Raw genomic sequence first — 25,617 nt, 5'->3', positions numbered from 1 at the left:
TGATGTGGACATCTTTCCACAGAGAGGGCCAAAAGAGGCCGGCTTGCAAGATCTTAGCGCAAGTCTTCGAGGTGCTTGCATGTCCTCCATAGGGAGCAGAATGACAGTGGGAGATCACGTTTTCCACCTCATCTTCGGGGACACATCAACAGAAAAAGCCATCGGTGCCTCTCTTGAAAAGAAGAGGCTCATCCCAATAGTAATGTTTAAGATCGTGGAAGAATTTTTTATTTTGTTGGTAGGTCAAGTCCGGTAGAAGCACCCCAATTGCTAAGTAGTTGACGAAGTCAGCATACCATGGTAGTGTAGTTTTGGTGTAAATTACTTCCACTACCTCGTTTGTTTTGGTATCCTTATGGGTTAACGCATATTTAGCTGTATTGCTTTCCAGTTGGGCTATGAGTCTTTCGTACGGGAAATCATCGTTTATAGGCACTCGTTCAGGTTCAATACCTTCCATTCTTGACAAGTGATCGGCCACGACGTTTTCAGTGCCCCTTTTATCCTTGATTTCTAGGTTAAACTCTTGTAATAGTAAGATCCACATCAAGAGTCTTGGTTTGGTGTCCTTTTTGTTTAACAGGTATCTAATTGCAGCATGGTCGGTATAGATAACTATCTTCGCTCCTACTAGGTAGGAACGGAATTTATCCAGAGCGAACACTACGGCTAAAAGTTCCTTTTCTGTGGTGGCGTAGTTCATCTGTGTAGGGTCTAGGGTTCTACTTGCATAGTATATTGCATGAATTTTCTTATCCCTTCTTTGTCCTAAGACTGCGCCAACAACATAGTCACTAGCGTCACACATGATTTCAAAGGGTAATCTCCAATCTGGCGGTTGCATGATAGGTGCGGTAATAAGATATGTTTTCAGTTGTTCAAACGCCGCTAGGCATTTGTCATCAAAGATGAGTTTGGCGTCTTTCATCAATAAGCAAATCAGTGGTTTGGTGATTTTTGAGAAATCTTTAATGAATCGCCGGTAGAAACCGGCTTGTCCTAAGAAGCTTCGTATTTCTCTTACGGTTTTCGGAGGATGAAGGTTTTCTATAACTTCTATTTTGGCCTTGTCGACTTTAATCCCCTTATCGGATACTATGTGTCCGAGTATGATCCCTTGTCGGACCATGAAATGACATTTTTCCCAATTTAGCATAAGGTTCACTTTTACGCATCTTTTTAGTACCATTTCAAGATTCGATAAGCAACCTTCAAAGCTTTTCCCGCATACAGAGAAATCGTCCATGAAGACTTCCATGACGTTATTTATAAAATCAACGAAAATTGACATCATGCATCTTTGGAATGTTGCGGGAGCGTTACACATTCTGAATGGCATTCGTCGGTAGGCGAATGTACCATAGGGACTTGTGAAGGTCGTTTTCTCTTGGTCGTCAGGATGAATAGGAATTTGGAAAAATCCTGAATAACCGTCTAAGTAGCAGAAGTGAGAATGCTTAGCCAATCGTTCAAGCATTTGATCGATAAAAGATAAAAGGAAAATGATCCTTTCGAGTGGCTTTATTTAATTTTCTATAATCAATACACATTCTACTTCCATTAACCACTTTTTGTGATATAGATTCTCCTTTTTCATTATTAACAACTGTGATGCCTCCCTTCTTTGGTATGAAATGTACTGGGCTAACCCATTGACTATCGGATATCAGGTAGATAATACCTGCTTCTAACAGCTTTTGCACTTCTTTCTTTACTACATCACTCAGAATGGGATTTATCCTTATTTGATGTTCTCTAGAGGTCTTATTGTCTTCCTCTAGCATTATGCGATGCATGCATATGGAAGGGCTTATTCCTTTTAGATCTGAGATATTATAGCCTAAAGTAGTTGGGTATTTTCTCAAAATATGTAGAAGCTTTTTTGTCTCTATCTGCCCTAAGTCTACATTTACTATTACAGGTCGCTCAAGTTCAGTGTCTAGGAATTCATACCTTAGATTGTTGGGTAACTTCTTAAGTTCTAGGGCTGGTTTCTTTGGGTAAGGCATATGATTGGGCGTTAGTACTAGGCATTCGCTTAGGCTGTCATCTTGGTATTCCTTACTCAAATTTTCATCTTCAAAAGTAGGAGGCCTTGGAATTTTCAGTATTTCGGAGTATGATGTTTGTTAATTCTCCATCTCTCTTATACATTCATCGATGACGTCTAGTAGACAACAGGTATCGTCTATAGCTGGTGCCTTTAGGAATTGCGTCAAAATGAATTCGACTTTTTCCTCACCAACTTCAAAGGTTATCTTGCCTTTCTTAACATCTATAATAGCTCCGGTTGTAGCTAGGAATGGTCTTCCTAATATGATAGGGATATTGGAATCCTCTTTTATATCCATGATTATAAAATTAGTAGGAATATAGAATTGTCCTATGCGTACCAGAATGTTTTCTAGCATACCTACAGGAAATTTAATAGAACGATTCGCAAGTTGTACGGACAACCTTGTAGGTCCTAGTTCTCCCATATTTAGCCTTTCGCATATGGATAAGGGCATTAAACTAATATTGGCTCCTAAGTCGCATAGTGCTTTGTCGATGACAAACTTTCCTATTATAAAGGGTATGGAGAAACTACCTGGGTCTTTCAGCTTAGGAGGCATATTATTTTGTATTATGGCGCTACACTCAGCAGTAAGTGTAACGGTTTCGTTATCTTCTATCTTCTTCTTGTTAGATAATATTTCTTTGAGAAACTTAACATATGAGGGCATTTGAGTAATGGCTTTTGTAAAGGGTATTGTGATATTCAATTGTTTTAGAAGCTCTACAAATTTTTTAAATTTCCCTACACTTTTAGATTTAACAAGTCTTTGAGGATAAGGGATAGGGGGTTTATACGGTGGTGGAGGTACATAAGGTTCTTCTTTCTCTACGGCCTCCTCTTTTTTATCTTCCTTTTGACCGTCTTCCTTCTCAGTTTCCTTACCAAGGTCTTGGTGCATGGATGGGTTTTGAATTCTAGGGTCGGTCGGTCCGTCTAGTTTTGTTCCACTTTGTAGTCTAATAGCATTTGCATGAACTTTCGGATTTGGTCGCGTCTGTCCAGGAAATATGCTTGCAGGAGCAGCAGTAGGTGCTTGTTGTTGAGCCACTTGCGAGATTTGTGTTTCCAACATTTTGTTGTGGGTGGCTAACGCGTCTACCTTGTTTGCTAACTACTTGATTTGCTCACTAGTGTGTATGTTTTGATTTAGGAAATCCTTATTTGTTTGGGCTTGGGTAGCTATGAAGTTTTCCATCATTATTTCTAGGTTTGACTTCCTAAGAGCATTTTGAGTATTTGTGGCAAACTTATGATATCCTGGTGGTACAGCAGGTGCTTGGTTAGGTGCATACAATGCATTATTGTTTTTGTACGAAAAGTTAGCATGGTTCTTTCAACCTGGGTTAGAGGTATTTGAGTAAGGGTTTACTTGAGCATAGTTCACCTGGTCTATGGAGGTTCCTGTCAAGAGTTGACATTCTAGGGCATCATGCCCCAGAACTCCGCATATCTTGCAGTTTGGTGCTACGGTAGCCACGGTGGCTGCGGGTGTTATGGTCAAGTTGTCTATCTTTTGAGTAAGAGCATCTACCTTGGCGTTAACATGGTCAAGACTGCTTAATTCGTACATGCCGCCTTTCGTTGGAGGTTTCTTTATAGAGGTTCTTTCGCTTCCCCGCTGGTAATGATTCTGGGTCATACTTTCGATGAGTTGATAAGCCTCATTGTAGAGTTTATCCATCAGTGCACCACCTGCAACGATGTCTATTGTCAATCTTGTGTTCTACCTGAAAATTGGCTTTGCTGTATAACTGACAACAACGAAGGTTTTAGCTCGAAATTATTGGCCTCGATGGCAGGGGTAGCGATGTTGTTATGTGGTTTATCCTGCGAAGGGATTGCGTAGTACTTAAGAGGACGGTTTTGCACTCCTTCGGCCATCGCTGGTTGAATAACTGATTCAGAAATAGGGATGTTAAGGTTGGGAAGATTTAGCTTGATACAATGTTCTCATATCCGACGTTCTAATCTAAGATAACGCTCAGGTTCGTCGAACTGTAGCTTTAATTTCTCGCCTTGAGAGCGAGTACTTGGCATACACTCGACAAATGTAGAAAGGGAAAAATAATTGTTTGCCTTATTCTATACCGGGCAACACTGGAGTCACGAAATCGACTAAATTAGTCCCTAGAAACGGCACCAAAAACTTAATCACGACTTAGTAAGTCTATGGGAATCGTGACTGCAAGTGCACAGTCCTATCGCGTAGTTTTAAAGATTATCGAACCCACAAGGACTAATAATCGAACGTATCGTTATCTAATGTTGCTATGTAAATCTAAGACTATTGATTATTCTAAGATTGGAAGGATGAAGAGAAATAACTATAACGTAAATACAAGTTTAATAAAGATATATGGTAAAGGGATATCAGTATGTAATGCATCAAACTTCAGGGATTCGATAGATAGTTGGTGTAATCTTATTGGTCAAAATATTCTTCAGTAGAAATTATTTATATAACGGACTTAGTCTCACACTCTCGTTTTTATTGCCTCTGACCATACTCCTAAACCAGAATGCTTGGCTCCCGCGGTCTCATTTTGAATTTAAAAGTATTTTTTGAATATGAATAAAGTATAATTAATCCTAAAGCGCACTCGTTGTGTTTAGGATTAATGCCTAGTTTCAGCTATCTGCTTAAAATCTCATACTCTCGTTCTTGTTGACCGTAACCTTAGTTTGTTTTGTACTCTCGTATGTAAAACAGTTTGAATAAAGTAAGAAACTAAGACCGGAAAAATAAGTTTTATAAAAAAATCAACACCGACCATCTACGTATCCCGTCGTTCCGACGGTCTTTACATACCGATACCTAAGGGTTTAGCTGGGCATGGATCTGGTAATAGACATGGTATTCAGAAAATCAAACATGCAATATGGCATAAATAAATAAAATAGCAATCAAAATAAAACCTGGATTATGAATTGAGAACTGGAACTGAACCTTGATTCTTCAAATAAAATAATGTTTGCAGGCTTTGGCAATGAATAACCGTTACAATTGAATTCAAATGCGTAAAATAAATTACAATAGTCCCCTATGTGGAGAAACTATCACTGTTACAAAGTAGGAAAAACTTCCTAGGAAATTAAAAGAAAATAAATCTGACTAAAAATTAAGCGTAGATTGAAAGCTGGAAGAGAGAGAGAGAGAGTCTGCTGGAGGAAAACAAAACTCCTTTTATATATTTTCCACTCACCTAAATTATAGCCAAAGGTGAGTGGATTCATGGCTAAAAACTTGGAGAAATAATAGGGAAGACCAGGTTGTGGCGGTTGCCACAACCCTAGTCTTTGACTCCGTGGCGAGCGCCACCAATATAGGGTTGAGCGCCACAATCTCCATTCTTTGTGGAGGGCGCCACCATCCTCTTTGGGTCATTTGGAGGGCGCCACACACCCTAGAAGGTGGGCGTCACAATCCCATTAGGCTTGGTGGCCCATTCTCTCTATTTTTCTCCGCTTCTTCTCTTTTTCTTTCCTTTTTGCTATTTTCCATTTTGCTTGCTTGTAAACCTTTTAATCGATAAATACCTACAATAAACATAAAATACTGCATAATAATAAGTGTTAATCAAGTAAAAAGCAATGCATATGAAGCCAAAAATACGATACGTTTTCCCGTTATCATCTGTAGGGAGAAGAATTATGATGTGCAATCTTGAAGTCTTTTCAAAGAGCTTCCACCATGTTATTGTTCAAGTTAGATCCATTATCAGTAATGGTCTTACTCGGCACACCATAACGATATATAATTTGATTCTTGATAAACCTCACAATAACTTGTTTCGTCACATTTGCATACGATGCCACTTCAACCCACTTTGTGAAGTAGTCAATAGCCACTAGAGTGAAACGATGTCCGTTCGAAGCTTTAGGCTCAATCATGCCAATCATATCAATTCCCCACATGGAGAAGTTCCATGGTGAGGAAATAACGTTTAACAGTGTCAGAGGAACATGAATTTTGTCTGCATAAATTTGACACTTGTGGCATTTCTTCACAAACTTGCAACAATCAGATTCCATTGTCATCCAATAGTAACCTGCTCTCAACATCTTCTTAGCCATAACATGTCCATTGGAATGAGTACCAAAGGAACCTTCATGGACTTCAGTCATCAACATGTCTGCTTCGTGTCTATCCAGGCATCTGAGCAAAACCATATCGAAGTTTCTCTTGTAAAGCACATCACCATTCAGGTAGAAGTTTCCAGCTAATCTTCTCAAAGTCTTATTATCTTTCAAAGATTCCCCTTGCGGGTAAATCTTACTTTGGAGGAAACATTTGATATCAAAATACCACGACTTCTCATCTTTGACTTCTTCAACAACAAATACATGAGCTGGCTTATCAAGACATATCACAGTCAAATTGGGAACTTCATTCCAAAATTTCACCATAAGCATTGAAGCCAATATTGCAAGAGCATCTGCCATCCGATTTTCATCTCGAGGGATATGATGAACCTCAACCTTTGTAAATAAAGTTGATATCCTCCTCGCATAATCTCTATATGGTATTAAGCTGGGTTGATTCGTCTCTCATTCACCTTTGATTTGATTCACAACCAATGTTGAATCTCCATAGACACCGAGATATTTGATTCTGAGATCAATGGTCTCTTCGAGCCCCATAATGCAAGCTTCATACTCAGCCATGTTATTTGTACATATGAAAGTTAATCTAGATGTAAACGGAAAATGAGTTCCTTGAGAAGTAATAATCACTGCCCCAATGCTATTACCATACTGATTAACAGCTCCATTAAATACCATGCTCCAATGAGAACCATGTTCTGGCCCTTCTTCAAGCAATGGTTTATCACAATCTTTCATTTTCAAGTACAAAATCTCTTCATCAGGAAAATCATACTGCACTGACTGATAATCTTCAATTGGTTGGTGAGCCAAGTGGTTATCCAAGACACTATCTTTGATTGCTTTCTAGGATTGGTATTCAATATCATACCCCGATAACAACATCTGCCAACAGGAAATTCTCCCAGTTAAAGCAGGTTTCTCGAAAATGTACTTGATTGGATCCATTTTGGATATCAACCAAGTCGTATGATTCAAAATATACTGGCACAAACACTTAGTAGCCCAAGCCAATGAGCAACATGTCTTCTCAAGCATAGAATACCGAGTCCCACAGTCGGTGAACTTCTTACTGAGGTAGTAAATTGCATATTCTTTCTTCCCAAATTCATCTTGTTAACCCAGAACACAACCCATTCTCTCGTCAAGCACGATCAAATACATGATCAAAGGTCTTCCCTCACCGGGCGGAGATAGAATCGGAGGCTCAAAAAAATACTCTTTGATACTGTCAAAAGCTTACTGGCAGTCTTTGGTCCAATCACAAGATTAATCTTTCCGAAGAAGCTTGAATATAGGCGCACATGTGGCAGTCATATGCGATATAAGTCTCGAGATATAATTCAAACGACCGAGAAAACCTCTGACTTGCTTCTCAGTTTTAGGCCCATGCATCTCTTGTATTGCTTTGACCTTGGCAGGATCAACTTCAATATCCTTCTCACTGACAATAAAGCCCAATAACTTACCAGAACGAACACCAAAAGTACACTTATTGGGATTCAAGCAGAGTTTGTACTTCCTCAAACGGTGGAATAACTTCAACAAATGATCAACATGTTCTTCTTCATCACTTGATTTGGAAATCATATCATCAACATCAACTTCAATCTCTTTATGCATCATATCATGGAAAAGAGTGGTCATAGCTCTCTGGTATGTTGCACCAACATTCTTTAAACCGAAAGGAATCACTATATAACAGAATGTTCCCTAGGGTGTAATGAGTATGGTCTTCTCCATATCTTCGGGTGCCATCTTGATTTGATTATAGCCGAAAAATCCATCCATAAATGAAAATACTTTGAATTTAGTTGTATTATCTACCAACATATCAATGTGTGGTAGAGGGAAATCATCTTCCGGACTAGCTTTGTTCAAATCTCTGTAATCAACACACATACAGACCTTTCCATCTTTCTTAGGAACAAGCACAATATTGGCCACCCACTGCGGATACTCGGTGGTAACAAGAAAACCAACATCAATTTGCTTCTGCACTTCCTCTTTGATCTTCACTGCCATATCAGGATGAGTTCTCCTCAACTTCTGCTTGACCGGCGAGCATTCTGGCTTCAACGACAATCTATGCTCCACAATCTCAGAATCCAAACTAGACATGTCTTGATAGGACCAAGCAAACACATCTGAATATTCTCGAAGAAGATCAATCATCCCCTTCTTAGCCTCTAGACATAGTTGAGACCCAATCTTGACTTCCTTCACATCATCTTCAAAACCCAAGTTGAGTAGTTCAATCTACTCCTCAAACGGATGAATGGATTTTTCCTCATGCTCAAGTAAACGAGATAATTCATCAGATACTTCTTCATCATCAATTTCTTCCTCAACCTAAAACACAGGGAAATCAAAGCTTGGAGAGGGAGTAGGATCATTGTATTCAATGGGTTTGGGAATCAAATTGCATAATAATTTGATATTTTGATTTTAGAGAAGTTAATTGTGACCAAATATTTTGCAGATGGACAATTATTATTTATTTATTTATGTTTTTTGTGATTACCATTTTTCAGAAAAGCAAAAAGTAAAAATAAAACATCATGGATGTGGATGAATAAAATTGTATTTCATTGATGATAATTGAAATGCCTGACAATGTTCACTTCTCCCTTAGGCATAGGAGTAGGATTTTCTTAAAAAATGAAAACAAAATTACTTAGAGTGATGAATAACAGTAGGAACGTCAACAACAACCGAATTGTTACAAGTCTGGCCATGCGTCACAAAGTTGGCACAAGCTTCGTCTTCATCGGTACCATCCTCGATCACAGCAGTTGAGTGTTGATCATTACCATGAATGAACCCTCCACTGCAGAAACTCGGTTGCATATCTTCAGCTTTGACGTTGAACAACCCTGGTTGAAATCCCAATCCAACCCTATTCTTGTTCTCAGTAATCTCTATCATACAACCCCATTGATCAATGGTGCCAGCCTCAATAGCCTTTCGTGCATCCTTTAGAGAGGATATAGGTTCCCCAGTTTTCTTTTCTTCAACAATAGACAAGGCTTGGAACGAAATTCCAACCTCTTCCTCAGCTTCAACATAAGAAAAGGACGACAAATGGCTCACTAAAAGCGCATTCTCTCCCCCAACAACGACAAGCTTGCCGTTCTTCATAAATTTAAGCTTTTGGTGTACGGTGGATGTTACTGCTGCAGCTTCATGAATCCATGGCCTTCCCAATAAATAGATATAGGCCGGGTGGATATCCATTACTTGGAAAGTAATATGGAAATCACTCGGACCTATCTTGACCGGAAGGTCCACTTCACCAATGACATTTTTACGAGAACCATCGAACGCTTTGATAATCACGCCATTGTACCTTATAGGGGTGCCTTGATAGGAAAGTCTGGACAAAGTTGACTTCAGAAGCACGTTCAGAGATGAACTAGTGTCGGCCAACACATTGGACATCGCGTCCTCCTTGCAATTCATTGAAATATGGAGTGCTAGGTTGTGATTTCTGCCTTCCTCAGGAAGCTCTTCATCACAAAAACTTAGATTATTGCAAGAGGTGATGTTAGCAACAATATGATCAAACTGATCCACAGTAACATCGTGTTCAACATAGGCTTGCTCAAGAACTTTCTACAATGCCTCCCTATGTGCCTCGGAATTCATCAACAGAGACATCACCGAAATATTTGACGGGGTTTGGAGCAGCTGCTCCACCATATTAAACTCACTTATCTTTATTAATCTCAAAACTTCATCATCATCATTAGTCTTCAGCTTGCTGAATTCACCAGACTGGCATACTGGAGCATTAACTGGATTTATCACTGGCATATCCACCTTCTTACTGATTGAAACATCCTCTACCTCCTTCGAAAATACCGGACCGAAGGCACGACCACTACTGATCACCTTTGTGATATCAACTATTCACCACATAATCTGCTATGGGTAACGGAATTTCTTGACCATTTTCCACCATTGTGGCATTATACTGATAAGGCACAGCTTTATCGGATGCATACGGGACAGGGCCCACTAATCGTATTACTAAGGGCGATATCGATCTACTAACATTGTTGTTGTTGCTACTATCAAATTGAATGACTACCCGCTCAGGGGTCTTGAACACTAGCACTATTACGTTTACATCATCTATATCCCTTGACTGTTGAATCTGGATTACATTCTCATCCATCAACTTCTGGATATCTCTCTTGACAATCATACACCCATGGGGGTTCACACTACAGATTACACAACCATCATGGTCGTGCTCACAATCACTGATCAAACACAAGGTTCTATGCATCCCCACCAGAGATCTACGGATACGTCGTACACCAAAAACTCGGAAATTCCCCGGACAACCATCCACCATGTTGACAGTAGCATTACCATGGGCAGGCAACAAATTGGCATTCATATTAGGTGCATGGTCCTCAAAGGACACCATCCCACTCTTCACAAGCTTTTGTACTTCGTACTTCAACGGGTAGCAATTCTCAATGTCATGGCCAGGGGCTCCCTGGTGAAAGGCACAATAGAGTTCAGGTTTGAACCACCATGGACGTGGCTCGGGAATTTGAGGTGGATTTCTGGGTTGAATAAGGTTCTTGAGAACCAAAGATGGATATAATTCTGCGTATGTCATAGGAATAAGGTCAAAGGAGACCTTCTTACTCTCAAAACTTTGTTGTTGATTATTGTTGTTGGTGATGGTGGTGGTTCTTTATTGCAGTTGTTGTTGACGTTATTGTTGAATCGGAACAGATTGATTATTGGAATTGTTGGAAAATACAGGAATTACTTATGAAACTTGATGTTGATGATGACGCGGTTGAGAACTCCTTTTGACATGAGGCCTCTACTGCCTCCCTACAGATATGGAATTAGCTTCCCCCTCCTTTTTCTTGGAGAAACCACTCCCATACTTATTACTGGATGATGCTTCTTCCTTAGACAGACGTCCTTGATGGACTCCCTCTTCTAACCTCATCCCCATATTTACCATTTCGGTAAAGTCACTGGGGGCACTGGCAATCATACGTTCGTAATAAAACAAACTCATGGTCTTTAGGAAAGTCTTCGTCATCTCTTTCTCTTCCAATGAAGGATTAATCTGGGCAGCAAGTTCCCTCCACCTTTGGGCATACTCTTTAAACGCCTCCTTATCCTTCTGAGACATAGACCTTAGCTGGTCTCTATCAGGCGCCATATCAACGTTGTATTTGTACCGCTTAACAAAAGCTTCACCCAAATCATTGAAAGTACGAACACTTGCACTGTCTAACCCCATATGCGATCTCAACGCAGCACCAGTTAAACTGTCTTGAAAGTAGTGAATCAGTAACTGATCATTATTAGTTTGGGTCGATATCTTTCTGGTGTACATAACAAGGTGTCTTAGTGGACAAGTGTTTCCCTTATACTTTTCAAAGTCATGGACTTTGAACTTCATCGGGATCTTCACATTTGGCACTAGGCAGAGCTCAACAACACTCTTACCAAACAGGTCCTTTCCTCCCAATGTTTTCAACTCCTTTCGCAACTCAAGGAACTGATCCTTCATTTCATGCATCTTCTCATATACGCCTGGGCCCTCAGATGGATCAAAATGGTAGATGGTGTCCTCAAAACGCGGCAAAGTATGAACAACTGGAGGAGGCACAAACATGATCGGGCTAGATGCCGACATAGAGACAAAGGTAGGTGCAAACCCTTCAGGCACAAAATTTGGTGGCATTTCCCATGGGAATCCAGCAGGCATGGATGGACCAGATTGGCTAGCAGCGATGGGAATAGTTGAGGTAGCAACCTCAGAAATGACAGTTCTCTGGGGAGGAGTTGTGGGAGTTGGTGAAGACTGATTATGCGCAGCAAGAACAGACTCCATCATGGCAGTCAACCGTGCAATCTCATCCTTCAGCTCTCTATTCTCTTGTTCCAAATGTTCCATGATCTTAGGTTGATTGGTGCGAGTGTTGTATCGGTGAGTCAGCTTGGCTGAAGCACAAAAGAATAACTAATAAGATAATCTGGTGGAAGAAAACCTGTTATGCAAATGATGCATGAAATGCAATGTTTCTGTTTGCTTCTAATCCCAAGGAACAAATGAAGTTCTATTTGCAAATATATTTAAATAATAATAGTAATGACAATTCGATTGACCATAAAATCTCTTTTTATTCATAAAAATTTGGAAGGATTACACTGAGTACAATTTCAGAAACCAAAAGTACAAATATAAGAGAAAAGGAAACTAGTCATCCTAAGGATCCCTTAGCAACAGTGTCAAATGATTTGGCTGTGGGCGCGTACTTCCTTTGGATGCGTCAAATCTCGGACTCAAAGGATGTCTTCATCCGAGCCTTCTCAAGGACAAGCTGATCAACAATCTTCTTCCAAGCACCGGAAGGCTGAGGCATACTAGAGGAAGATGGACCCTCTGGCTCTCTCTGTCTCTTCACTACTCGGTCTTCAAGAAGTTCAATAAGTGTATCTTTATCTTTAGACTCAAGCTACAACTCCTCATGCTTTCGGCTCAAAGCATGGAACCACTCTTCCCATATGTCTCTCTCTTGCTTCATCTTGGTGAGTGCATCTTCCAACTCCTCTATATCTTGGTTAAGGATAGTTGATGGCTCAGCCACAACCAAAGACATAGGTCTCTCACAAGCGTATGGCATCTTCAGCTCCAAAGCTTCACAGTTGCACGGACCAAGCTCATATATTCCTTTCCTATGCACATTATGCCAAGCATGTATCATCTTCTGCTTCAAATGTTGGGGATATTTACCCTCTTGGTAGAAAAGACCTTCTAACTAAGTGTTATTAGGTTTATCTCTCAAGGGGAACCCAAGTTAACGACGAGCCAAAGCAGGGTTGTAGTTGATTCTTGCTTATGTACCAATAAGGGGCACATTAGAGAATTCACCACAACTATCAATAATACCCACACCACTCAATGTATAATCATACCAAACAATATCACCATTTTGGTGAGGGACATAAGTCTATGAGACCATTGTAGACATTGTTTGTTCTCCAAGAAAGCAGGCGTCTAAGGCAAGTGCAAAATAAACCACTTATACAGAAGAGGAACACAACACACAATAGTCCCACCACCTTTATAATTCCTTACATGTAAAGAGAAATACATGTCACCCAACAGAGTAGGAACAGGATTCCCAAACAAGAAGATTCTACTGGAGTTAACATCAACAAAACCGTCAACGTTAGGGACTAAAGCCAAACCATAGATGAGAAATACAAATATGGCTTCAAAAGTATCCATGGTACCAGCTTGAGCAAAGACAATAGCTTTACCTACGAGGAAATCATAAGTCAACCCAAACATTCCTCCTTTCTTCACCCAATGAGTCTCAATCTCATATTTCTTCAAATGAAGAGCTTCAACTATGATATGAGATCTGGGAATCTCCTCGAATCCACTAAAAGGTACCTTGTCAGAAACGGGTATTCCAAGGAGATAAGCATACTCTTCTAACGTAGGTATAAGCTGGTAACCTGGAAAAGTGAAGCATCGGTAGAGAGGATCATAGAACTGAACCAAAACACTTAGAAGTCCTTTAACCATACCAGCAGATAACACAGATAAAAGCTTCCTATAGCGTTGCTTAAAGTCCAAGAGATCTAATACAAAGGATGATAACTTCCTTAGCTCTTTCAAATCTGGACATCTGAAACTGTACTTCTTAGTGTTCCTTCGTCCACAGTCCATGGTCTGAATTGTTTTTGCAAATAAGACCCCAGTTCCTTGAAATTTATTTTTTGTGTGATGAATGTTATGATGCGCATTAATGCAACAATCACAAATAAGGGATCACACATAAGGCAAACACAAACAGAGGTCAAGGGATGGATCAAGTCATCATCAAGATCAATCATCCATTTTGGTGGATTATGGTTTTCACCTTATCAACACCCAAGTTCCATTGATATTGACAAGACTTAATCAGTTAAACCAAGAATCAAAGGGTTATGTTGTGAGTCATGAGCATGGAGTCAGGCTAAGAACCATCCTAAAGGAGTGTACTAAGGACAAAAACATGTAGATCATGTTCTAAAAAAATGTCTCCAGAGTCTTAATTCCATCTATCGGATATTATAGGTTAGGATGACTAACTCATCAACCCATAATATTCTCAAGAGAAACTTGTCTGAGTGTAGTATCACGTAACAACTATTGTCAGGTCTACACCTGAGCAGTCTCCGCACTGTGTCCTAAATAGGCGAAGTTGGGTTAAATTTTATACGGTCCTTTGCTTCTCGGACCCCAAATCAGAGAAAGTATGCCTAACCACAAATAACTTGTGTGACATTAGTGACTCCAAAAGGGTCTCCACTGAGTAGATGGGTCTCAAGCCAACTTGTCAAGGACTACTCCACACAAGTCGAACATGACTATACCATTCTCCTATCTTAATTGCACTCAAGTTCGGGTTAGAACTTATCTCACCACTCAGAGATCACCAAGTACAAAAAGTAGATTATATCACACAAGCAAATATACAATCATCAAATATACAAATATATACACATAAAAAGTAGGCTAAACCCACTGAGGACTACTCTCCAGCATAGTCGCAACTTAATTTCGGTAGCGATAAATTCATAACCATCAAGCTATGGATAAGCTTAACGTCAATAAAACCAGAGTCGCCACCATGCTTTTATTATTTCCAAAGGAAAAGGGAAAAGTACGAACAAAACCCAAAGATAAAAAGTTTTCAAATCAAAACTAATAAAATACCAGAGATTACAAGTAAGGGGGTTGGTTACACAAAGGGAAGGTGTTAGCACCCAAAGTGTCCTAGGTACTCCTAGGGAGCCCTTTTTTATGTGTGTATCTGTTTTTGGTATAAAATATGTTTGAGAAAAATGGAGTGCGGGGATGAGAAAAGAATTCATTGATTATATTTTTGTGTTTGACAAGACCTTCGGACTTGTGCCTACGTACCAACATAAAAATGAGGGATCAAAACCTCGTAATTCGTGGTATCAATTTCAAAATGAGTGGATTGCTTTTAATCCAAATTTAAGTTAAAAGAGGCACAAAGGGTCCAAAAGTTTGAATGGGTGTTAGTTCTTTTTGTCTTTTGAAGTTTTAAGTCAATATGATTAGATTTATTTACAAGTTTGATTTAAGAAAAGAATTTGAAAATTCAATGGCATAAGGCCAAAGTTTCTAATTGAAATAAGGTCAAAGTTTGAAATCACAAACAAATAAGGTTTTTGAAAGGGGGGGGGGGGGAGATTTGAAATTTAAGAAGTGGGAGGAGATGAAGAGACTAATCCTAAGCATAAAATTAAAAGTTAAGAGTTGAAAAGATCTGACCAATGGGATACAATCCAACAGACAAGAATGTCATATAGAAAACTCACTTTCCCTTTGGACTTTGAATCAAGCAATAATCAACAAGCAATTAGCAATATTAAACATCATGAAGATCAAGGCGTCAAATAAAGATAGCCTCATCCAAGCAAGCAACTCTCATAGATATCAGTCTTCTTTGTCTTCTCCTGTATCAGATGAAATACTCGTTCATTAACTTAGAATAATGCATCAAACATAAGATCAAAATAACAATTGTATCAAGACCATGTAACAGATGAGTTCAAGTAGATCCCAACACTTGCATCAAATGAAGACTAAAATCACAATAACTTGGTCTCAAAATGTTGGCATTGGCCAAGTCCTTTTGCATATGGAATGTTGCCTAGTTCTAAGTCCAAACGTTCAGATCAAGCAAGAGTCCGCCAATTTTTTTAGGGTTTTTTATTATTTATTTAGGTATTTTAAGGTCCTAAGAGCATAAACACAAACAAAATACATAAACAAATATATACAATCACAATATATGGCTCAAATGAGCAAAGTAAAAAATGGCATAAACACAATCAAGTTAAATGATATGTAAATGACAATGAATGGTAAATGACTTGCAATTAAATTGCATAAAGTAAATGACTTGAAAGTAAAGTAATGTTAATAAGAGTTAGTCAAATGTTATTCAAAATTAATTAAATGTTAGTGGTGTTTTGCTTTTCAATTGATTAAGTCATTCTTTGGAGAACACTCAACCATCTATTCACAAGCATGAATCCTTGAACCAAGACATCTTCCAAAGGAAGGAAAAAAGGTCAAATTTCAATAAAATACCATGAAAGACGGGAGACTTACAATCTCACTTACTAGAATGCTATGCCTTTAGGGTCAAATTTAGCTCTATGTTAAGAAATCGTAATTGGACTTACGTAGAAGTCACAACTATCTGAGGCCAGACAATAAAAATTTAGGTGCTAATGCATGTTAGAGATTTGGTATAATGAACCAAACTCCTAAAACATACGACACACTAAAAGAAAAGATAAAAAAGGATGGACCTATCTCATCCATACTTGTATTGGTTCATCTAACATAAGGTTATTTATGAACCAATTAGCCTTAGGACATTGAGACTTCATTGGTCAATCAAAAGGATGGGAAATAATGGAAATGAAGACGAAGAGGGAGGGGAGAAAAGAGAAACACATACTGGTCATGGGAGGAATTTTATCAAATTAAAATCATTCATTCATTTTGGAAGATGAAATGTACATTTCATCAATCCCGTAAATCCAATGATTTTAATCCGACAAAAGTTAAATCAACCTTGACCAAGGCCCAAACAAATAGTCAAACATCACAAGACCATAAAAATGACTTAACATAATTTTTACACAATTAACCAATTAAAAAATCAAATTAAAAATACATTAAAATTCAAATTAATTTGGTCAAAACCTAAAATCTCTTCAAAACACAAAATTAGTGGCCAAGAGATTTATCCTATGTCAAACAAGGTCAAAGGACCTTAGACAAAAAAATTCATGATTTTTGAAAAGTTAGAAGTATTTTTAAATAATTAAAAATATGCACAAAAATATTTAATTCATGAAAAATATCAAAATTAATCCAAAAAATAATTTTAATTCAGAAAATGAAAGAGAAAAATATTTAAAGAGTTTTGGTGAAAGTTCCATATTTTTTGGATTAAAAATGAAATTAATATAAATTAAACAAAATTAAGCAATTAAATGAAAAATCAGAAAATACAAAAAAAACAAGGGTCATCAGATGTCCCTCATTAATTGAGGTGGCAGATCTGATGGCCAAGCACGCGCTTCATACCATACACCTCAGTTAACGCGTCATAGGGATGGTAATCACAAGGAAATACTAGGATTATAACATTTAAACAAGATCTGATGGATGAGAGGCGTGACAATACACCACCGGAGCTAGGGCTCCGATCTTCTTCTCAGATGGACCTCATTGGACTGGTCCACCACCAACCACACAACCAAAATGATAAACAAGGACATGGATTTAAAGAAAAAATGCTCAGGAGCTCGAATCTGGCCTCAATTTTCTCCAGTTCCAAGTATATGAAAAGATACAGGAATTTGAATTTTGAGGACCATGAACTGAGTTGCTTCGATTTGACCTCAAAGCAACTCAATCTTCTTACCTATATTGATAGGACTTCAGCCAACCAAAAATCACAAAGAATTGTGAAGAATTGAAGGAGAATTGAAGAGATGAAAATTCTGAAAAATTACCTTCGAGGGAGCTTCAACCTTGCTTGATCTTGATTCCAATTGTGCTTGGCTTTGTTTCAGAAGCTTGTAGGAAGTGATTAAGATCAGAAAATGGCTTGGACTCTTGGAGTTTCAATCTCAAAACAGAATGAGATTTGAAACTCAATTTTCAAATGAAAACCTTAAAGATTATCCTTTAATGGTGAGGGCTTGGATTACAGGTTCAAAGCTTGGGCATGAGGTCCTCAATTCTGAGCATGAGGGGTTGTATTTATAGGCCATGAGATTCATTTCCACACACTTCCAAATTTTGCCATTTTTAGCAATTTGAATGCATGCTTGCATGGGTGTGTGATATGCACACCAAGTGATGTTATCAGATCAAAAAATGCTTGAGAATCATGTTGAAATCATGTCATGTGGCCATGCATTTGTGTTTGAAATGTGAATGTGAAAATCATCCAATTGGTCTCTTGGAATGAACCCATGCGCAAGTCATTCATTCTTTGGCCAAATGAGGTGATCATAGACTTTTTGGAAAGGTGAGATCAAGGGGAACAACTTTCATGTTGAACACTTTTCCATTTGAAGTTTGGATCATGATGAATTTTGAGGTGGAATTTTGGAAAATCAAACATGTTTGAAACTTTTCTAAGTACCAAGTCAAATGTTCACCTCTTCCACCTTGAATAACTTTTTCTATGGACTTCAACTGGAAAAAGTTCCTTCATAAAAGTTGTATCTCTTTCAAAACTATTCAATTTGGTCACAAATTTTACCTCATTTGAATTTGTAATGAATGAGTTATGCATTTTAGAAGTTGAGGAAAATCACTTGTTCAATGGTAATGGCCCAAAATGACCTATAAAGTTTCCTCTTGGCACATGCATTTGCAAGTTGAATTTGAACTTACTCCAAAAATAAAAGTTGAATTAGACATCTTTAATTTTATCATGGAATTTGAATTTCTTTAATCTCATAAAAATTGAGCAAGTTATGGTCTTGGAAAGTTGACCTCCTAACTAGGGTTTAGACAAAATGACCTATAATATTTCACCATAAAAAATGAATTTCCAAGCAAAACTAGCTATATACTTCAACATGAAAGTTGTTTGGAATGTAATTATGAGTAACGTTTCTCTTGGAATCATTTTCATATGACAAACATTGCAGGAGATAAGGTCTAGGGAACCCCAATTTTGACTAGTTGACTTTCTCTGGTCAACCACCATGGATCATCTTGCTAGCTTGATATTCTATTGATATTTGGGACTCATGGAGGATCATATATGATGTCTAAAGCCAATTTGAACCATCTCTTGATTATTATCCTTGCATTAAGGGTCTTAAACCCTAGATATGAGCTTGGTGAGGCATTGGTGAGCATACACACTATCTACAAAAGTAACAAACTATAGATTGACATATTTTTGGTATTTTGGTTAGTAAATAATGAAAAATAAAGTATGATACAATCAAATGTGTTTGGTTATCTCTCCTAATGCAAACTCAATGAATGAGGGGTGAGGAGGATGCCAAGGTGTGATCCCAAAACCAATGCACATGATGAGATAACATGAGGGATCTTAGGGTCAAAATTGAGGTCTTACAATTGTCTACCAACATATCAATATGTGGTAGAGGAAAATCATCTTTAGGATTGGCTTTATTCAAATCTCTATAATCAACATACTTACGGACTTTTCCATCCTTCTTAGGAACATGCACAATATTGACCCCCCATTGCGGATACTTGGAGGTAACAAGGAAACCAACATCAATCTGCTTCTGTACTTCCTCCTTAATCTTCACTACCATATCAGGATGAGTTATTCTCAACTTATGCATGACCGGCGGGCATTCTGGCTTCAAAGGCAATCTATGCTCCATAATATCATAATCTAAACATGGCATATCTTGATAGGACCAAGAAAACACATCAGAATATTCTCGGAGAAGATCAACCAACCCCTTCTTAGACCCTGGACACAATTGAGACCCAATCTTGAGTTCCTTCACATCATCATCAGAACTCAAGTTGACTAATTCAATCTGCTCTTCAAACGGCTAAATGGCTCTTTCTTCGTGCTCAAGCAAACGGGATAACTCATCAGACACGTCTTCATCATCATTCTCTTCCTCAGCTTTAATCACAGGGAAATCAAAGTTTGGAGAGGGAGTATGATCATTACGTTTAATGAGTTTGAGAACTAACCTGCATAATGATTTGATATTTTGATTTTAGATAAGTAGAGTACAAACTAATATTATGTTGATGGAAATATTATTATTTATTTAGGTTTTTGTGATTACCATTTTCAGAAAAAGCAAAAAGTAAAAATAAACATCATAGATGTGGATGAATAAAATTGTATTTTATTTATGATAATATTGAAAATGCCCAACAATGTTTCACTTCTCCCTTAGGCATAGGAGACAGATTTTTCTTTAAACAATAAAAAAAATTACTTTGAACGATGCATAACAACAGGAATGTCTACATCAACCCAATTGTTACAAGTCTGGTCGTGTATCACAATGTTGGCACAAGCTTCATATTCATCGCCGTCTTCAATAACTACAGCTGAGTGTTGATCATTCTTGTGAATGAACCATCCACTATGGAAAACTTCTTGCATAGCCTTGACATTTCCGTTGAACGGCCTGTAGCACCTCAAATTTGCACCTATCATTGTACATACATACTCATATTAGGTCATAGCATAACATGGTCCACTGCATAGCATTGCATTGTCCCCTTTGCCTCAAGTGCAAGCCAGTCAGAGGAATTAGGTCAAACTGATCAGGAGATCAGTCAATCAAGCAAGCAAGTGAGTTTTTCATTGAGCCAAGGCCCTAGGGTTGGTCCAACATGTTCATATGACTTGGGGATCCATTTGAAATGTTTGGGTCAAAGATTGGATGCTCAGAGGTCATCAGTCCATGCCCAGTCAGTCAGAAACCCTAAAAAGTCAAACTTGGTCAACTGGGTTTGATTTTATGGTTTTGATGATGGGATTTGGTTTGAGAGAGCTTATTCATGTCCAAATAGGCCTCATATATCATGTCAAATACCATCATGGAAGAATTTGAAGCCAGACAAGAAATTTCCAAAAATAGAAACTGGACCTGTAATTGAAACTTGCCAAAAATGGAAACTTCTTGATCCCAAACTTACATCATGATACAAGCTTCAAATGAATTTTTGCCCAACATGAAAGTTTAAGATCTTGTTCTCCCATTTCCAAAAAGTCCAAGAACTCTCAATTCCCATGTATGGTTGGCAAGTTATGATCAATTCATTTTCAAACATTCTTGAACTTCAAAAGGCCATATCTCTCAAACCATTTGGCCAAATTGGGTGGGGTTTTTCGCAACAAGTCACATTTGATCCCCTCTTTCCAAAAATGTAACCATCATGCACCAAAACATCATTGATCAAAATGGCATTTTTGAACTTACTTGAATTGTTTTAGGTGAAGTGAAAATTTGACTTTCCAAAATAAACATTTTTAACCACTTATACCATTTGGAATTGATCACAAATTATAGTTGGAACTTGTTGGCAGCCCAAATTCGTGCTCATCCATGCACCCCCCATGCAAATTGTCATTTGTAGCAATTGGTCCAAATACACTTCATTTTGCAATTTGTGATTTAACATTCACTAAACCAAACTTAACAAACACAAAAACAGACATATATATTTCAACTTTCACTCTGAGAAAGGGAGCCCTAGCAGCCACTTTGATAAAAACAGAAAAAGTTGCATTTTCTCAAGAACCCTCATTTTGCATTTTGGATTTTTCTTGACAAAACCTCAAAACCCTCGAGCCAACCTTAGTTGCTGCATCATATGCTACTGTTTTTGAACCCCTTGAAGGCTGGATATCTCAACTGTGAAGCTTGTTTCTCTACTGTTCTAAAGAAGCTCTCCCATGGCAGAATTTGTTTGGAGCTAGAAGCAAGGCATATGAGCATTCCATACTTGACTATTCATCAATACTAACACCATAGCGCATCTGTTTTGACAAAACACAAGGAAATAACCACTGCTCCGTTTCTGTGCTCCAAATTTGGCCAGGTATCGAATCTCTTCATTTCCAAAATCATGAACTACATCTTGTAGATCTTTTTGCCATGAACTTACTGAGCTTTGAATCGAAGGAAACGGTTAGGAATTGAGAGAGAAATATGAGATTCAAATTCGATGTTCATTTATATTTTTACATGATTTGTCCATTTTAGCATGATTTGGGATTAATGGAGGTTGGTTTAGGTTTGAGCATGTTTAGATGAACATTTTGGTATATTTGTTTTCGAATTTGGATAGAATTTTTTTTTGAGCTGGGTTTTACTGATGAACATGTTGATACTGGTTTATTTTTATTTGCTGCAAAAAACTGCTTTTCAATCCATGAGAATTTGCCTTTACGCTGCGCATGCTGTTACTTGATGAAGCGTTCTTATTGGCCCAGCGCATTACCATGATTGCGCGCTATTGGCCCTTGGTTTTGTTGAATGGGCATTGGCCCCACCAACCTAGTTGAAGCACTGAAGCTTATACGCCTTTCCCGTTTTAAAAGCTTGCTTTACTGCCAATGCACTGCCATGCATTACCGTGCTATTATTCCATTGGTCCGTGTACTGTAGACCAAGCAGGATTTTGACCAGGCCAGAGCGTTACATGAAACGCTGAGCTTCATGCCTGGCGTTATTTTATTGGTTGTTTTGACCCCCACTTCGAATCCGGCTGAGGGAATTTCCCAGTTTTGCCATTTCTTTTCATTAATTCAACTTTTATTTCATTTGTTTTCATAAACTTAGAAAATTCATAAGCTGATCATTTCTTATCCAATTTCGATGGGGTTTTTTGCATTGATCTACATTCTTCATCTAGTTTTTTATGAGCATTTTTACTCAAATTGTGCACATGTGGAAAATTTATTTGGCTAGGGTTTGTGACATGTGCTCAATTGTTGTACCTTTTACCAAATCATTTGTGAAATAGTGACACTTTATCCTATGGCCTTGAAATTTTTTATGCACAAACTAGACACATCCATGGTGATTTTGGTATAGAGTTCATGAATTTCCCATTTCTGGTTTGTGAGTTATGATTTTTTGAAGTAGGGTGTGACAATTTGTGTCACACCATTGATGTGCAACTTGTTGATTTTCATAGCCATGCCTATTGACCTCAAAATGGATTGAAATTTTGCATGATTGAGCTTGTATATGTCTAGTTTACATATGATTTTTTGTGGATTTGTTTATGGCATTTTCCAATTGATTGAGATTTTTGTCCTCTGTTTGGTCCTATGTTGACTTTTTTGTGACACTTGCTCCCATTTGTTTTGTGAAATGCTCATACTTTATTAGATGGACATGAAATTTGATATGTGATTAGTAGACATCTTAATCTTTGCCATGGTTTTGGTCCCATTCATTTCTCATATGCCATCACTGATTTATGAATTTTTCAAGTTGATGCATGTTTGGTTGACTTCTTTGAGCATGTTCAAAATTGCCTTGCCTTTCTGATTTTCATTGACTGCCTTCCACTTGTCCAAATGAGATGAAATTTGACATGCTTACCATGCTGTGGGTTGTGATTGACCATGATTTATTTGGTGATTTTTGGAAATGTTTGAGATTGATTTTGATTCAAGTCTTGCTGTTGACTTCTATGAGCTTCTAAATGCCATGCTTTGACCTAACTTGTTCATGAAATGATGATGATGATTGATATGAATGTGAAACCAATTGGTATTATTTCTTGATTGTTAGAACATGATTTTGGGTACTTGCCCTTTGCTGTTTTAACTTTTTCATTCTCTTTTGACCCTAGGCTTGTCCTAGTGGTCCTGTTACTCACATTTGAGTTCATGTTTTCAGGTTGACCAACAAATGACCAATGAGACCAATTCTTTTTGATTGAGCTTGCTTGAAAATCATTGATTAACTTGTTTGTTTTGTAGGTGGCTTGGCTCACATGCCTTGAGCCTTGTGCCTTGCACCTTCACTTGCTTATGATTAACTGTTGATGTCTGTTTCCTTTTGCTTTGTTTTGAAGTTGCATACTAATGTCTGCTTGACTATTTCAGGTGCTTTTAGTTGCTCAGTTCCTTGTGAACTTTTGCTTTGCTTTGCTTGTATAAGCAATTTGCATTGAGGTATATTTCTATTCTTCATGTAGTCTGGAAGACCTGGCCTGTTACTTGGCCAGGCAACTGTCTGAAGTCCTCCTTAAGAGGCAATGCTTGTGTATGTTTACATTTGTCCTTGTATAGAGTCAAAGACCTCCTAAGTGAAGAGGCAAATTGGCAGAATCCAAGGGATATGCAACCTATCCCCTGCTATTCTGTGTGTCATCTGCTTTGCTCACACCACTGTGTTGATGCATTGCAGATACAAACCCAAGATCTTGTACAATTGTACAGTTGAGTCAGTATCAAATGTGTAGAAGGGTTCCCACTTTCTGAACCCACACATTCTTGTCTTAAGCTCTCCCAGGCCAGGGATAAGAGCTGTGAAGTCTCATCTTCACTCACCTTTCATCTGCTTCACCTTAGCCCCTCAATGGCAAGGTTAAGAGCTAACACTACCCAGTTTCAGTGGTTTGTTTATTGAGGTTGATATGACCCCTCGACTAAAACCTAGCCTTGATGTTTGAGCCCCTTGTTGGTGTGTTTATTTCATGCTGTATGTGCTTGTGTGGTGTGATTGTATCCCCTAGGTTTGCTAGACTCCGCGTAGTCTCGTTTGCATGTCAATTAAGGTAGCACGGTTCCTTCGTATAGGACTTCCTTTCTTGCTTGAGCTTTCCTAAAACACAAACAAACATTATCCCCTCTTAAGGATACGTTAACTCCTTCTACTACAGGTGAGTAAGTCTCTAAAGGTCGAGCATCAGGTAGATTGCGCAGTGACGTTGTCCATTTTAAAAAAACACAAACCAACGGGAATAGTTTAGCCGAACTACGGCAACTCTGATTCTCATGTTCAGATGAGATACGTAGGCACGAGACGCGATTTCTTGTCGAGTTTGACTAACAACTAACACTAATTCTTTTCTCTCGCCCTCGTTGCGATTGAGACCTTCCCTTTCTCTTGCCCTAGTTGCAATCGAGACCCTTCTTTTTCTGGTGCCAGTTAGCTAGAAACCTTAACTTAGGGACAATCTTACATGACAACATCTAGGCTCGAGTCATAGTCTCCCTAGAGTTGTGTCTCCCTCTGTTATCTGGTTAGGCTAGTCCTTTTTCCCTCCGTAGGGGAACTACGTCGCCCTGATCCTCATACCAGATGAGGTACGTAGGCAGGAGATGAGCAGATCTCTCCGGGCGCCTGTGTCTTTGTTTTGTGTTGTCGTGTGCTTGGAAGCTGATGTAAGTCCATCGAGTGGCATTCGGGTTCTAGTGTGAGTTTGTCTGGTTCGGATGCTGATGTAAGCCCAGTGATTGGCAGTCAGGCTCCACGTTTGCCTCTTTGTGTGTGTTTTGGTTCGGATGCTGATGTAAGTCCAGTGATTGGCATTCAGGCTCCACGTTTGCCTTTGTTTGTGTTTGTTTGTGTGCGTGTCAGCCGAGCTACGAATGCTCTGATTCTCCTTCGTCCAAGGAGATACGTATGCATAGGATGCGATATCCTAGCGAGCATGTGTCGTTTCCCCAGTCCGAACTACTTCGACTCTGATGTCTATGCCTGATAGACTAAGTAGGCCCAGGATGCGATATCCTGCCGAGTCAGTTTCAGTTTTGTTTTCTTGTGTCTCTTTCAGCCAGTGTGTGTGTGTGAGCAGTGTTTTAGCAACCATTTATCCTTCCTTTTGTGCGTGGATCCCGTCGAGTACGACGGATGCG

The sequence above is a fragment of the Lathyrus oleraceus genome, chromosome 3, assembly GCF_024323335.1.
Source record: "Lathyrus oleraceus cultivar Zhongwan6 chromosome 3, CAAS_Psat_ZW6_1.0, whole genome shotgun sequence".
Lineage (NCBI taxonomy): Eukaryota > Viridiplantae > Streptophyta > Magnoliopsida > Fabales > Fabaceae > Lathyrus > Lathyrus oleraceus.
The sequence above is the reverse complement of the archived record's forward strand: the minus strand, read 5'-3'. Positions refer to the sequence as shown.